Here is a 15,136-nt window from a genome sequence, read left to right as displayed (position 1 = left end):
AATACACTGTCTTCACAAATGCACACTGAACATTTTCCAGGATAGATCACATCTAGGGTCACAAATCAAGCCTTGGTAAATTTAATAAAATTGAAATCATCTCAAGCATCTTTTCCAACCACAACAATATGAGATTAGAAATCAATTACAGGAAAAAAAAACTGTAAAAACCACAAACACAGGGAGCTAAACAGAATGTTACTAAATAACCAATGGATCACTGAAAAAATCAATGAAGAAATCAAAAATTACCTAGAAACAAATGACAACGAAAACATGATGACCCAAACCTATGGTATGCAGCAAAAGCAGTTCTAAGAGGGAAGTTTATAGCAGTACAATCTTTCCTCAAGAAAAAACAAAAATGTCAAATAACCTAACCTTATACATAAAGCAACTAGAGAAAGAAGAACAAACAGAACCCAAAGTTAGTAAAAGGAAAGAAATCATAAAGATCAGAGCAGAAATAAATGAAATACAGATGAAGAAAACAATATTGTAGCAAAGATCAATGAAACTAAAAGCTGGTTCTTTAAGAAGATAAACTAAATAGGTAAACCTTTAGCCAGATTCTTGAAAAAAAAAGGATAAAATTAGAAATGAAAAAGGAGAAGTTACAACTGACACTATAGAAATACAAAAGGATCATAAGAGACTGTTACAAGCAACTATATGCCACTAAAATGGACAACCTGGAAGAAATGGACAGATTCTTAGCAAGGTACAACTTCCCAAGACTGAACCAGGAAGAATCAGAAAATATAAACAGACCAATCACAAGTAATGAAGTTGAAACTGTGAATAAAAATTTTCCAACAAACAAAAGTCCAGGACCAGATGGCTTCACAGGCAAATTCTATCAAACATTTAGAGAAGAGCTAACACCTATCCTTCTCAAACTCTTCCAAAAAATTTCAGAGGAAGGAACACGCCCAGCTCATTTTATGAGGCCACCATCACCCTGATACCAAAACCAGACAAAGATATTACAAAAACAGAAAATTGCAGGCCAATATCACTGATGAACATAGATGCAAAAATCCTTAACAAAATACTAGCAAACAGAATCCAACAACAGATTAAAACGATCATACACCATGATCAAGTGGGATTTATCTCAGGGATGCAAGGATTCTTCAATATACGCAAATCAATCAGTGTGATACAGCATATTATCAAACTGAAGAATAAAAACCATATGACCATCTCAATAGATGCAGAAAAAGCTTTTGACAAAGTTCAACACCCATTTATGATAAAAAGTCTCCAGAAAGTTGGCATAGAAGGAACCTCCCTCAATATAAAAAAGCCTATATACAACAAACCCACAGGAAACATCATTTTCAATGGTGAAAAACTGAAAGCATTTCCTCTAAGATCAGGAACACCATAAGGATGTTCACTTTCACCACTATTATTCAACATAGTTTTGGAAGTCCTAACCACAGTAATCAGAGAAGAAAAAGAAATAAAAGGAATCCAAATTGGAAAATAAGAAGTAAAACTGTCACCATTTGCAGATGACATGATACTATACATAGTAAATCCTAAACATGCTACCAGAAAACTAGAGCTCCTCAATGAATTTGGTAAAGTTGCATGATACAAAATTAATACAACAAAATCTCTTGCATTTCTATATGCTAATAACAAAAGATCAGAAAGAGAAATTAAGGAAACAATCCCATTTACCATCACAACAAAAAAAATAAGATACCTAGGAATAAACCTACCTAAGGAGGCAAAAGACCTGTACTTAGAAAGCTATAAGATACTGATGAAAGAAATCAAAGTTGACAGAAACAGATGGAGAGATATACCATGTTCCTGGATTGGAAGAATCAATGTTGAGAAAATGGCTATACTACCCAAAGTAATCTACAAATTCAATGCAATCTATATGAAACTACCACTGACATTTTTCACAGAAGTAGAACAAAATATTTTAAAATTTGTATGGACACACAAAAGACCCCAAATAGCCAAAGCAATCTTGAGAACGAAAACTGGAGCTGGAGGAATCAGGTTCCCTGACTTCAGAGTATACTACAAAGCTGCAGTCATCAAAATAGCATGGTGCTGGCACAAAAATAGAAATATAGATCAGTGGAACAGGCTAGAAAGCCTAGAGATAAACCCACACACCTATGGTCACCTAAGCTATGACAAAGGAGGCAAGAATATACAATGGAGAAAAGACAGTCTCTTCAATAAGTGGTGCTGGGAAAACTGGACAGCTACATGTAAAAGAATGAAATTAGAACACTTCCTAACCTGATACACAAAAATCAACTCAAAACAGATTAAAGACCTAAATGTAAGGCCAGACACTATAAAACTCTTAGAGGAAAACATAGGCAGAACACTCTTTGACATAAATCACAGCAAGATATTTTTTGATTCACCTCCTAGAGTAATGAAAATAAAAACAAAAATAAACAAATGGGACCTAGTTAAACTTAAAAGTTTTTGCACAGCAAAGGGAACCATAGACAAAATGAAAAGACAGCCCTCAGAATGGGAGAAAATATTTGCAAATGAAGTGACTGACAAGGGGTTAGTCTCCAAAATATACAAACAGCTCATAGAGCTCAATATCAAAAAAAAAAAAATAACCCAACTAAAACATGGGTGGAAGATCTACATAGACATTTCTCCAAAGAAGATATACAGATGGCCAAAAAGCACATGAAAAGATGCTCAACATCACTAATTATTAGAGAAATGTAAATCAAACTACAATGAGGTATCACCTCACACCAGTCAGAATGGCCATCATCAAAAAAATCTACAAACAATAAATACTGGAGAGGGTATAGAGAAAAGGGAACCCTCCTACACTATTGGTGGAAATGTAAATCAGTACAGCCACTTTGGAGAACAGTATGGAGGTTCCTTAAGAAACTAAAAATAGAACTACCATATGACACGGCAATCCCACTCCTGGGCAACCTGTAGAAAGCCATAATTCAAAAATATACATGCCCCCCCAGTATTCATTGCAGCACTGTTTACAATAGCCAGGACATGGAAGCAACCTAAGTGTCCATCAACAGAGGAATGGATAAAGAAGATGTGGTACATATATACAATGGAATATTACTCAGCCAGAAAAAAGAATGAAATAATGCCATTTGCAGCAACATGGATTGACCTAGAGATTGTCATATTTATTGAAGTAAGTTAGACATAGAAAGACAAATATCATATGATATTGCTTATATGTGGAATCTAAAAAAAATGCATACAAATGAACTTTTTTACAAAACAGAAGTAGAGTCACTGATGTAGAAAACAAATTTATGGTTACCAGCGGTTATTGGGGGAGGGAGGAGGGATAAATTAGGAGATTGGGACTGACATATACACACTGCTACATATAAAATAGATAACTAATAAGAACCTGCTGTATAGCACAGGAAACTCTACTCAATACTCTGTAATGGCCTAATGGGAAAAGATTCTAAAAAAAAAAAAAAAAAAAAGAGTGGATACATGTACATGTATAACTGATTTACTTTGCTGTATACATGAGACTAACATAACATTGTAAATCAACTATACTCTAATAAAAATTTTTAATAACATCCACATGTTCTTATAATAAATAACCTGAAATAAAATTAACTCTATTTTCCTTATAAAAGAAAGTATAGTTTTCAACATTGTCCAAAAAATTGAAAAGGGACTGTAATAATGAAGGGCTCTTACTAAAATGAAAATGAACATTTTGTTACAAATATTTTTGCAATTTCAAAAACAAATATTGTAAATCAGTAACAATTTTGGATTTGGAGTAAAATGTGGTACTTCCTAGTGTTTTTAGTTATGGATAGTTTATAAGGATGACCACTCTTATCTCAGGGTGAGACCCCACCTTTGGTCCCTTCTCTTACCCAGAGTAAGGCTCTTCCTCTGAGGGACTGGGGGTTCAAGGACACTGTGTCCTGGCCCCCATCTCCCACTTCAGGCTGAGGTATGTTGTGGTTCTGGGTGTTCGGCCCACCGGCCAGCAGTGCCATCTCTGCCCACCCTCGAGGCTCCCCTGGCCCAAGTCCCTGCAGGGCCACCCTAGAAGTCCTATGCTGGTGGAGTTTAGGGGCGAGGGGTCAAGTTGCCTTCTGTCTCTGTCTCCCCTGGTCCTATTTGCTGTCTGGATGGTGCTTCCCTCCCCCACCCCATGTCTTTGGGGTCCATTTGTCTGTCTTTTGTTGTTTTATATTAACATGCCTGGACCAGTCCCTTACCCTCTATCTACCCACTGTAGTTAATTTATCTGTCATTAAATGTGGCTGCTCTGCTTCCAGCCTCTGCTTCTGCCATATCCCTAATAAAACGTGGAGCCCCCCTCCAAAAAAAAATGAATAGACTCTTTAAATTCAAATACAGTAAGTCCCCTACGTACAAACATTCAAGTTGCGAACTTTCAAAGATGTGAATGTGTGTCCACGTGTCCAGTCACATGTCCAGTCACCTAAGTTAGTTCATGTGTCTGGCATACATTGTCAAGTGCATGCATCCTCTGCAAGTCATTGTGCTTTTGTGTACTTTACTGTACAGTACTATGTAGAGTACAGTAGTACAGTATCTTTATTTCAGTATATAGGGGTCTTACTGTATATATACTTCATACAATTTGAATGTTATTGAAAGCATAATTGTTTTAAAAGTTTCATGTCTGAAAATATAATTTTTAAGTCAAAGCTTGGTACAAAAATATTTATTTGAATTTGGAAGTTTACTCTTAGCCATGGATAAAATATATACTTGTAGTTTCGCTATCATATTCTGAAAAAGAGTATGACAATTTGCAAATGTTTGCTTTGTACTTAGGCTTATCTCATTTACAGGTTTTGTTTGTTTCCCATAAGATTTTTGTCTTGATCATAAGATTTTCTTTTTACACAGAGAGCTTAGCTGAATAGAGTAATAGGACAGATGACAATAAATGAAAGTGACTACCCTAATGACAATAATAACTGACATTTATTTAATATTAATTAGGTACCAAGTATCTCCCTTGACAATTTATACATATAAACTTTTATTTAGTACAAAATTGAGCACAATTTTTAAATTTTCTCTTTTCCCCTATGCTTTAGATATGGATAGACATTTAATAGAATTTTGGGATGAAAGAGCTTCCACAATTGTTTATATTAACCTCTTCACTTTTAGAGGCAAGAACTCTAAGGATCAGCTAATTTTGTGGTAGGCTGGAAATTCAACTCCAAAGTCCTAATGAATAAGTTCAGCCTTGTATCACTAATTTGTTTTACAAATGAGATGCATAAAAGTAGATATCGTATTCTTAACACTAGTTCTGTTAGTAATCAAACCTGAAATTTTATTCGTACTTTTAAAAGCAATAACATAGTTGAAAAATACATAATATACTTTTTGTAGGAGTTTGATTAATGTAAACTAAATTTCATATTTGAGACTGATTATAAAATGGAACAAGTGGCATTATTCATTCGTTTATTCATTCAACAGATATTTATTGAGCATCTGCCGTATGTATAGGCTCTATGATCCATGAGTGAACAAGACAGGCAAAAGTCTCTGCCTTCATGAAGACATTTACTCTAGTGGGGAAACGGAAAATAAACAAGAAGCAGTGTAAACTATGCCTCATATTAAAATGTGATAAGTGCTTTAAAAAGGGGGGCAGGGTAGAGTGATATTAAATGTAAGAGATGGGGTAAAATTTCTAGTTAGGTAGGCTGGAATGTCTCACTGAAAATGGGATTTTTAAAAATAAAAATCTTCAGGAAATTCAGATGTGTGTGGGTAGGGCATCCCAGGCAAAGGGAGCAGTACGGGCAAAGACCTAATGTTGGGTGTGTAGTGAGCAGGTTTGAAAATTATGGAGGAGGAATAAAGGAAGACTGAAGAGAAGTGTTGTGGTAGATGAGGTCTGTGAGGGAGCCAGGAATTAGATCAGACATGGTTTTACAGATCATATTAAAGATTTCAACATTCAATTTGCGAGGTAAAACAATGATCAATTCAAGGCTTTTAGGTAAAGTGGAGTACAAATCTAACAAGTTTTTCTGGGATCACTCTGGCTTCTCGTTTAAAATGGACTGGAAGGTCGGGGAGGAGAAAGTCAAAAGCAGGGAAATAGGAAGAAGGTTTTTCCAGAATATAGGCAAGAAATGATGGTAGCTTGTACTAGGATGAAGCAAGAATTGCTGAGAAACATTTTGAAAGAAGTGCAGATAGGAGTTGCTAATGACAGGGGTGTTTTGTCAGAGAAATAAAAAGACTAAATGAAGGCTCCTTGGTTTTTTAAGTAGGCAACTGGAAGTCATTGACTGTTGGATGAAAACACAGGAGGAGCGGATTTAAGGGAGAATGTAAGGTTCTCAGTTTTTGACGTGTTAAATTTGATATGCATAGATTTTGCGGTTGGATAAATAAATCTGAAGTTTAGGAAGAGTTACAACTTTGGAAGGCATCAAAATTGACATGGGATTTAAGTCTTTGAAAACGAATGAAATCATTTCGGGGAATCAATATAGAGATATTGTTCAAAGACTGAATCTTAGGGTAACTTACTATTTAAGTGTTTGTTAGATAATTAAAACAAAAAAGAGTAGATTGAGGAAAAAGAGCCAGGAAAGTAGAAGGAAAATCAGGCGTGTGTGTAATTAGGAAAGGGGCCAAGTGAAGAAAGTATTTTAAGTTGGAGGGAATAATCAACGGTACCAGTTGCTTCTAAAGGTCAAAAGAAAAAAAACGTGAGGGCAGAGAATTGACCATTAGACTTAGTAATATGGAGATCAATAGTGACAACAAAATGAGCAGTTTTGGAGGAGTTGTGATGATAAAAATTTGATGGTGGTGTGCTTGACAGAAAGTGGGAGAAAGACGTTCAAAGAATCAAGCATAGAGAGATATTTCAAGGAGTTTTTTTACTTTATAGCTGGAAGAAAAATAAGGTGATAGCTTGAAGGGGAAGCAGGTAAAGATATTTTATAAGAAGGGCAACATAACTGCATGTTATTTTGATGCTGATGGGTATGATTCATTTGATGGGGAATATCTGATAGAAAAGGGAAAATTGCTAGAGCAGTGTCCTTAAGAAAGAAAAAGGGGATGCGATTGAGTACACAGTGGAAAAACTGTATTTACTTGGGGTGCGGTCCATCCTGATAACAGAAGTGAGAATATTCAAGCACAAATGCAAGAAAATAGGTGTGAAGGGGCAGGTGGTAAATGGAATTTCTTTTTTTTACTGTTTTATTTTCTTTAGGGACATAGGAAGAATGATCACAAGCTAAGAGTGGGAGAAGAGAAGTTTGAGGCAAAATGACATAGTATAAAATAGTCCTAGAGCACAGAAAAGAGTGAAGAGACTAGGGAAGTACAGTATGAGTTACTGCTCATGAATTTAAATTGATGCCCATGTAGATGATTTGGAATTTCCTCTAGGCTGGTACAGTGGGGCAGGTGCAGGTGTGCAGAAGATGGAGAGTTGGATTTAATGATGGTTGTAGTTTAGCCTCGAAAGTAAATGAATATGATAGGAAGAAAAGAGTTGATGCTGCATTTAAGTGAGTGATTTTGTAATGATTAGCAATGAAACTTAAGCTTGATAATAAGAGAAGTGCAGGTGTTGGTTGAGGGGTAAGAGATAAGGAAAAATGGTAGTGTCTCACTGGCTACAAACTATTGTTGGAATTTGACTGTTTGAAGTGGTGAGCTGGAAAGATAGAAAATTGTAGTAAGACGTGTTTGAAATTGAGGTTTGGGGAGAGTGGTAGTGATTAGTAACAACAAAGTCATAGGTGTGATCATAGAAAGGAGTTCTGCAATTAGGATGGGAACCAAGATGATTGTGAAGAATGGAGAGGCTAGGCCTTGGAGTTTGAATTCACCACTACAGAAGTGGTGTTGGAGATAGTTGAAGTGAGCCAGGAGCTATCTTCAGTAAAGAAAAAAAAAAGGAGATGACATAGGGGATTTTTAGATGATAGCAACAAAGGGAGGTGTTTTATAGAGGAAGGATATATAATTGTCTAGAATAGGATGATGAATACAAAAAGGACACTTACCCTAATTTAAGGCTCAGACTTACAACGTCTATAGAAGAAGCAGTATCATCAGGAAATAATCAGGTTTAAGTTAGAACTTAAACATGCTAGGGAGAAACATTCTAGGAAGATTTTGAGGATATAGTCAATTTTGCTAATGATTGAACTTGCGAGAAAAAGAAAATATGAATGGCGGTTGTATGAACGTTCAGATTCAGAAGAGATCTTGGAGTAGGAAGAAACTTTAGAAATGATATGATCTAAATGTTTGATATGTTGAAGCCTCTTCACAATGTTACTAATATTCATCCAATCTCTATTTGAATATTTCCTGTGACTGGCTCCTTACAGGCAGCCCATTCCAAAAATGAGATACTTTTTAATGTTCAAAGATACTTCCATTTGCTTGAAACTTAAATAAAATTTATACAGCATAGGTTTCTTATAATTAGGACTCTTGCTTCCTGTTGCTGCTCCCAGACTATTAGCTCTGCTCCCTATTTTGATCATCCCATTTGAACTCTCTGGTTTGCCTGTTCTTTTCCCTTTTCCCTTTCTGAGGCTGGACATTTACAGACCCCTAGTTACTTGTTTACAATCACCGATAATTTCATCAGCTGACCACCTTAACAGTTACCACCATTGCAAGCAACTTTAATGAGGAGGTGCCCAATTCACTGATCTCCAGTTGTTCTCACTACTGTTCTCACTACTGTTCAGTTGCCTTCTACTTTCACATTATTCTTCCACACCTGGATTCTCTTTATAGCTGTATCATATTTACTTCTTGACTCCCTTGCTCTAATTTCGTACATACCTGTCAAGATTGTAACTATGGACAAATCCATCTCTGTGCCTGTACCCCAATAACGAAACATCAAACAGCATATTGGAGGCACTAGTTTCATGTTCACCAAACTCAAATGGACTTTCCACAATTCACTCAAGAAACAATGTAAATATCTTCAGAAAGTTTACTCTGCTTATTTCCACAATGAAATCTCATTTATCCACTCTACTTAAATCTTTAACTACTTCTTTTTTCTCTCCACTAATCACAGCGTATGGTTCACTTTTTTCCAGAGAGAAAGCTTCAGACAGCAACTACTTAATATTTTTGCTACCATATCTAAAAACTGACCTGCTGCCTCCTGTTCCCATTACAATGAAGAAAACATTGCTCCAGTATAAATCCAGTCCCTTCACATGTGCTTCTTTGCTCCCATTGAACTCTTAGCTCCGTCTGCTGCATCTTCAACATCTTGATTTTTACCACGTATTCCCTCTGATCAATCAAATATCATCTAATATCTGTAATCTTAAATAGAGCAAAACAAGCCTTGCCTTGACCTCATATACCCTTTTAGATATTACTTTTATCTGTTTTTTGTTTCCTATTTCCCTTCATAACCAGTTTTTCAAGAGTTTGTGTTTATGTGTGTGTGTGTGTGTGTGTGTGTGTGTGTTTTACATATATCACTTCAATTTTATTTTTTTTACCTTACAGCTATTTTTTTACCCTTGTTATTCTAGGGTTCTTCTTGCAGGGTCACCAGTTAGTAACTTATTGCTAAATTCGACATGTTTCCATCCTAGTTTCGTTGTCAGCAGTATTTTACACAATGGACCACTTCTTCCTTCCTGAGAGATCTTTGTGGAGATCAAGAGGATGTGTTGTGGATACATATTCTCAGGCTCTAAAATTCAAGTGATAATAGTATGTAATTATTTTAATTTTAATTTTTTTTATCATAACCAGAGTTAGCTTGAATTCCCGTTCTGCTTGGTAGGAAAAAGAAACTTAACTGAATTAATTCTAAGTAAATTTAATTGCTTCAAAGTATTCTCGGAGTCAGGTTTTAATTCCATCAAATCAGAATTGCCCCTCCCTTTCCTTCCTTTCTTCCTGAATTGGTTTAATTTCTGAAAAGTTTATACAATACAATATCAGATGGTGAGGCATCTGGCCTTCAGCCTTCCTTTGTCCTACACTGACATCTGTTGCAATGTACAATCACATCCGCTATCCCCACCACACTGGCATCTGCTGAGGTTTCTGTATACCCACCTGGATTTTTGACATACATCCTACAGTGCTCTTTGTTATAATTTACTCTCATCATGACTACAAATCCCTTTAACATCTGCCAGTTTTCTCATTCTCAGCCAAGTGTCTTGTCAGAGGTAAAGGAAATCCTGTTTCTTTCTCTTGTCACCCAGGGACCACAGGAGACTTGCTGTGGCTGCCTTGTGTCTTCTTTAGCAGCAAAGAGACATCTCAACCCTCTTACTCCTATTTTCATTGGGTTACTAGGGAATACTAAAAGTGTGTTTTTCTCACATCATTTCAGAAAAGCTTAAGAGCAAATGCATCCTTTATTCCTGGAACTTCAAACTGTTTAGTACTTTCTGTAAATATCCCTTTTACTTTTTACTGACTTAAGAGCAGATAAGATAGTCATAAAATTCACCTTAGGCCTAAACCAGGGTGTAAATGTTTCTCTCTAACACATTGTTCAACCTTTCTCTGTACCAAGGGAGCAATTGTTCTTTTTATTCTAATAAAGAGGAAGAGGGATTTAATGTTTCTATTCTTCTCTTTGTCTATTATATCAGTAAGATGGCTTTCATTAAAATAAAACCCAAGGATTTAGCATATCTGCTTTTAGGTCTCTATTTTCACTTCATCCCATCTGGTTGTGCTGGGAAAAAAAGGACCACATGTTAAAGGTCAAGATATCTGATGGAGATTAGAGGGAGAGACTTGCATTTCTGTAGTATGGCAGAATGGGTAATCTGCCTATCTTTGGCTTGGGGAAAATATTATAAATGCTGAATAGATTAACACATTTAAATGCATTGATGAGCTGAGTGGAAAGTAAAGAATACTTTCAGGCAAAACTAAATGAAAAGAGAAAAAGTGGTAAGTAGAATGCTAGCTTCCACTTTGAGAACAACTGCAAATTTTAGTGAATTTGAGTTTTAGTTTTCATAGATTTACCAAACATAGGGGACACAGAGATAAGTCCAGTAGTTGCTTAAATTAGGAAGGCTAAAAGAATATAATCCCATCATAAAGCTGGATCCACCAAGTTGGCCAGTCCCTTGATGTAAGTGTAAAATAGATATAAATGTACATTTCTGGAGGGTGTTACAAGAAGACATTTCTATCTTGAATTGTGCCGAATGACTGGGAAAAATAATCATTCTAGCTAAAAATAACCCAAGTATTGGATTGTATGTAGCCTGAATTATGTGATGTGAAAAACTTTAATGCAATACTATAGTTTAAAGCGGTCCTAGGTTGGTATAGCCCCCAGTTACCTGGCAGAAACAATTGTGAATTTTCTTTGGAAGAATCTGTTTTCAGTCTAAGCCACAAACAATTACCACAAATAAAATTTTAAGAAACATAAATTTATAATAAAAACATAAAACACCCAAAGAAACAAGCTACTACAAGCTAGAATCTCCAGAAATTAGAGACGGAATATCAAAACTGAACAATATAAAATAAATATGCTTTATGGAATGCATAAATAGAGTACTGAGAAAAAGAAATCAACAAAAAAATGTTAAAAAGACCGAGAAGATTTAACAAAAGACTCAAGAGAATGGTTTGATATTGAAACTATTGTTTTAGATCAGAGTCCCTAGAATCAGTTTCTGAGATATACACTTGAATGCAGGAGGTTTAATTGGGTGTGTTCTTCAAGGAGTGGGCACCTGTAGGGCAGTACAAAAAAGCCTGACTGAGTGATGCAGTTGCAACAGGAGCCTTAACTGATCTTATAAACTCTGGACCCAATCACTTCTAAAATTACTATTTAAAAACAGACATATTTTAGTGTTTGTCTATTATACAGAACAGTGACCATCTCCCAGATTGAATATAATGGTCATAAGCGGGAAATGAGATCATAATCATGAAAATTCTTTAAGGACTCTAAAAGTTCTATGCAAATGGGTTATCATGACCATCTATCCAGGAATCAAAAGCACAGCCACTGTAGTCAGATAATCTCAATTCACTTCTGACTCTGACACTCACTAGCTAGTGAACCAAAAGCAAATTACTTTCTCTCTATGCCTTAGTTTTCTCACATCTAGAGTAAAATAAATAAAAATTACTTTGTAGCATTGCTGTGGAGGACTAAATAAGATGAACTTACCTGGAGAATAAGTATAGCACCTATTATATAACTATAGTTTATTAAATATTATTTGATGTAGCAAAAGTACTTTTATTATTTATTTTTGGTTGTGATGGGTCTTTGTTGCTGTGTGCGGGCTTTTTCTGTTTGTGGCGAGCGTGGGGCTACTCTTTGTTGTGGTGCGCGTGCTTCTCACTGTGGTGGCTTCTCTTGTTGCGGAGCATGGGGTCTAGGCGTGCAGGCTTCAGTAGTTGCAGCACACAGGCTCAGTAGTTGCAGCAAGTGGGCCCTAGAAAAGCAGTCCCTAACCTTTTTGGCACTAGGTACCAGCTTCGTATAAGACAGTTTTTCCACGGACTGGGGGTTTGCGGGGGTGGGAGTAGGGTTCGTTCAGGCGGTAATGCGAGCCATGGTTCAGGTGGTAATGTGAGTGATGGGGTGAATATTTCAGGTGGTAATGTGAGCGATGGGGAGCGATGGGAAGCAACAGATGAAGCTTCGATCACCTGCTGCTCACCTCCTGCTGTGCAACCTGGTTCCTAACAGGCCTTGGACCCGTACTGGTCTGAGACCCGGTGGTTGGGGACCCCTGCCCTAGAGCGTGAGGGCTTCAGTAGTTGTGGTGTGCAGGTTCTAGGGTGCGTGGGCTTCAGTAGTTATGGTGCACGGGCTCATTAGTTGTGGCTCACGGGCTCTAGAACACAGGCTTAGTAGTTGTGGTTCAGGGGCTTAGTTGCTCCGTGACCTGTGGGATCTTCCCAGACCAGGGATCGAACCTGTGTCTCTTGCAATGGCAGGAGGATTCCCAACCACTGCACCACCAAGGAAGTCCCCAAAGTACTTTTAAAAAGAAAGAGGAGTATCATAATCATAATCCCTAACTTAGCATCTGCCTCACTTTTCCTATATTTATGATATGCTATTTTATCCCCTGTCCCCAAGACATTTTCTGACCATGGCACATGCAGAGCCTAACTCCCATGCCAGAAGCAAAATAATAGCTTACTGAGGTTTGCCTTTACTGGAATATATGTATTCTGCAACAGCAAGAGGTCCTTGACTTTTTCTATACAGTTATAGGAGAATATAAATGCCCATCCTACCCTTGTTATGGCAGCATATCACATATTTGCATGGTGATACTATTCCTTAGACTAAGTATTTTAGGGTATGTTTGGGTTGATTCCTTTCGCTTTACTACTACATTTACAAAGCAAGTATAATTATAGTATTGAGATTTTTATTGGCAGAAGCATTCACTGTTAATCAAATAACATTGAAAAATATGTTTTGTATCTGTGCCCTGAAAAGACTATATTGACCTTCTTCTTGTGTGTGTTTGTTTTCCTACACTTAGAACAAGCCAAGGTTCCATTGTTTCTTTGAATAAAGTCCCTTTATCCTGGCCCCTAGAAAAGAGCAAAATTACTGCTAATTTTTATGGTTCAACTTTTCAACCTATCCAGTTGCAGTTGAAATAAATCTCATATAGAATCTGATCCACAAGTTGATTCCTTTACATCAATAAACAAGTCTTTGTTTCATTCTCTATGTTTGACCAGATTTAACCTGTTCTTCTTTAAAGAAAAAAATCTGGGGCAACTTGACCCCTACCATAAGCTGTCAAGATGAAAAATCCACACTGTAATGTCAATTTGCAATGCTTGTGGTTCAAAGAAGATTTGTGGCACATGTGATTTATTTTCAATCACCTAAGATTTAACAAAGAAACTATACTGTAATTAATCTCAAAAAAATCGAGAGGTAATTTATTTTTACAAATTTTAGTTGAACAGCAAAAGCATGTCATTTCTAAAGATGCTATTAGGAAAAACAATAACACAACAGCTATTGAAGTGTGTATAGAGTGAATATTTTAAAATCACAAAGAAAAAAAGCAACACCTGAGGAAAAACTAATACAGATCTCTACAGACATTTTGGTATGATGATTTCATGATGTTAAATAAAATGATTTAACATCATTTTAAAATGATTTTAAATGATTTCATGGATGTTAAATAGATGGAAGTGATGTATAACATCTTTTCAGGGCTTTTATTATGCGATTAAGCTCCTTTTTCAAATGCATGTATGTCATCCTATTGAGTCCTTCTAATAGAGATAATTTTAATGCAGATTTTGGTTATCTCAGTAAGGAACTTAACAAAAATAAATTAGTTGAAGTGAAAATTCAGCGATGTTGGGATGACTCCTATGTTTCAAATGCTCTGACACTTGCTCAACTTCAGCAAGTGATTTCTTGCAATTTTCAGCATCTTTAGGAAAATCTACTTTAGAATTAATCTCCTAATATTCACTTTTCAGCTGTATTCTATTCAGAATCAAACCTGTTAGACCTGCCTTCTGCTGAGTAAGTCCTTTGCTTCCTTACTTACACAATTTTATTTTCTTAATGATAACATCTATGATTGCAAATTGCGCCTGACAAATTCTTCTTAAGGTCTTTTCCCTTGTTTTCCTGCAAAACCAATTTAGTCTTGTTTTAACTATAAAACCTAACTTATTAATCAACAATTCTTGTTAAGTGCAGAAATATTCTATTACCAAAAATCCATGTATGAATTAATTATTTTTACTCTTTTATTGCAAGTATATAATCATTAAATAGTTGGATGTGTTTTAACTGGTATTGAAAGACATCTAAGATACAATGTTAAGGCAAAAAGTGAGTTAGAAAATAGTGTGTTTTTATACTTACAGCCATGTGTATAAATATATTTGAACATGAGCGAATAATGTTAAAATATGTTAGTACATACATGGAAAAAATCTGCCATAAAATGCAGAAAACTTAATAATATTCCTTTCTTAAGTGGGATCGTAGTGAACATTCATTTCTTATATCTGTATGTGTTATTTTTGGCAAATGAGGTTTTATTTTGTTTTGATTTCTTATAATAAAACATGGGAAAAAACC

The 15,136-nt window shown here is 35.9% G+C and overlaps 1 protein-coding gene across 1 annotated transcript in view; it reads left to right on the top strand.

Annotated features, from left to right (window-relative positions):
- Nucleotides 1–15,136, top strand: part of MGAT4C (MGAT4 family member C) — a 613,336-nt gene that overhangs the window by 75,523 nt on the left and 522,677 nt on the right. The window contains exon 2 of the mRNA XM_067698739.1: nucleotides 14,524–14,569. The gene's annotated coding sequence lies outside the window, so the exon portion shown is untranslated. The remainder of the gene's footprint in view (nucleotides 1–14,523; nucleotides 14,570–15,136) is intronic.

The sequence above is a fragment of the Pseudorca crassidens genome, chromosome 11 (assembly GCF_039906515.1).
Source record: "Pseudorca crassidens isolate mPseCra1 chromosome 11, mPseCra1.hap1, whole genome shotgun sequence".
NCBI lineage: Eukaryota > Metazoa > Chordata > Mammalia > Artiodactyla > Delphinidae > Pseudorca > Pseudorca crassidens.
Note: the sequence above shows the minus strand (reverse complement) of the source record. Positions and strands in the feature narration are given on the sequence as shown.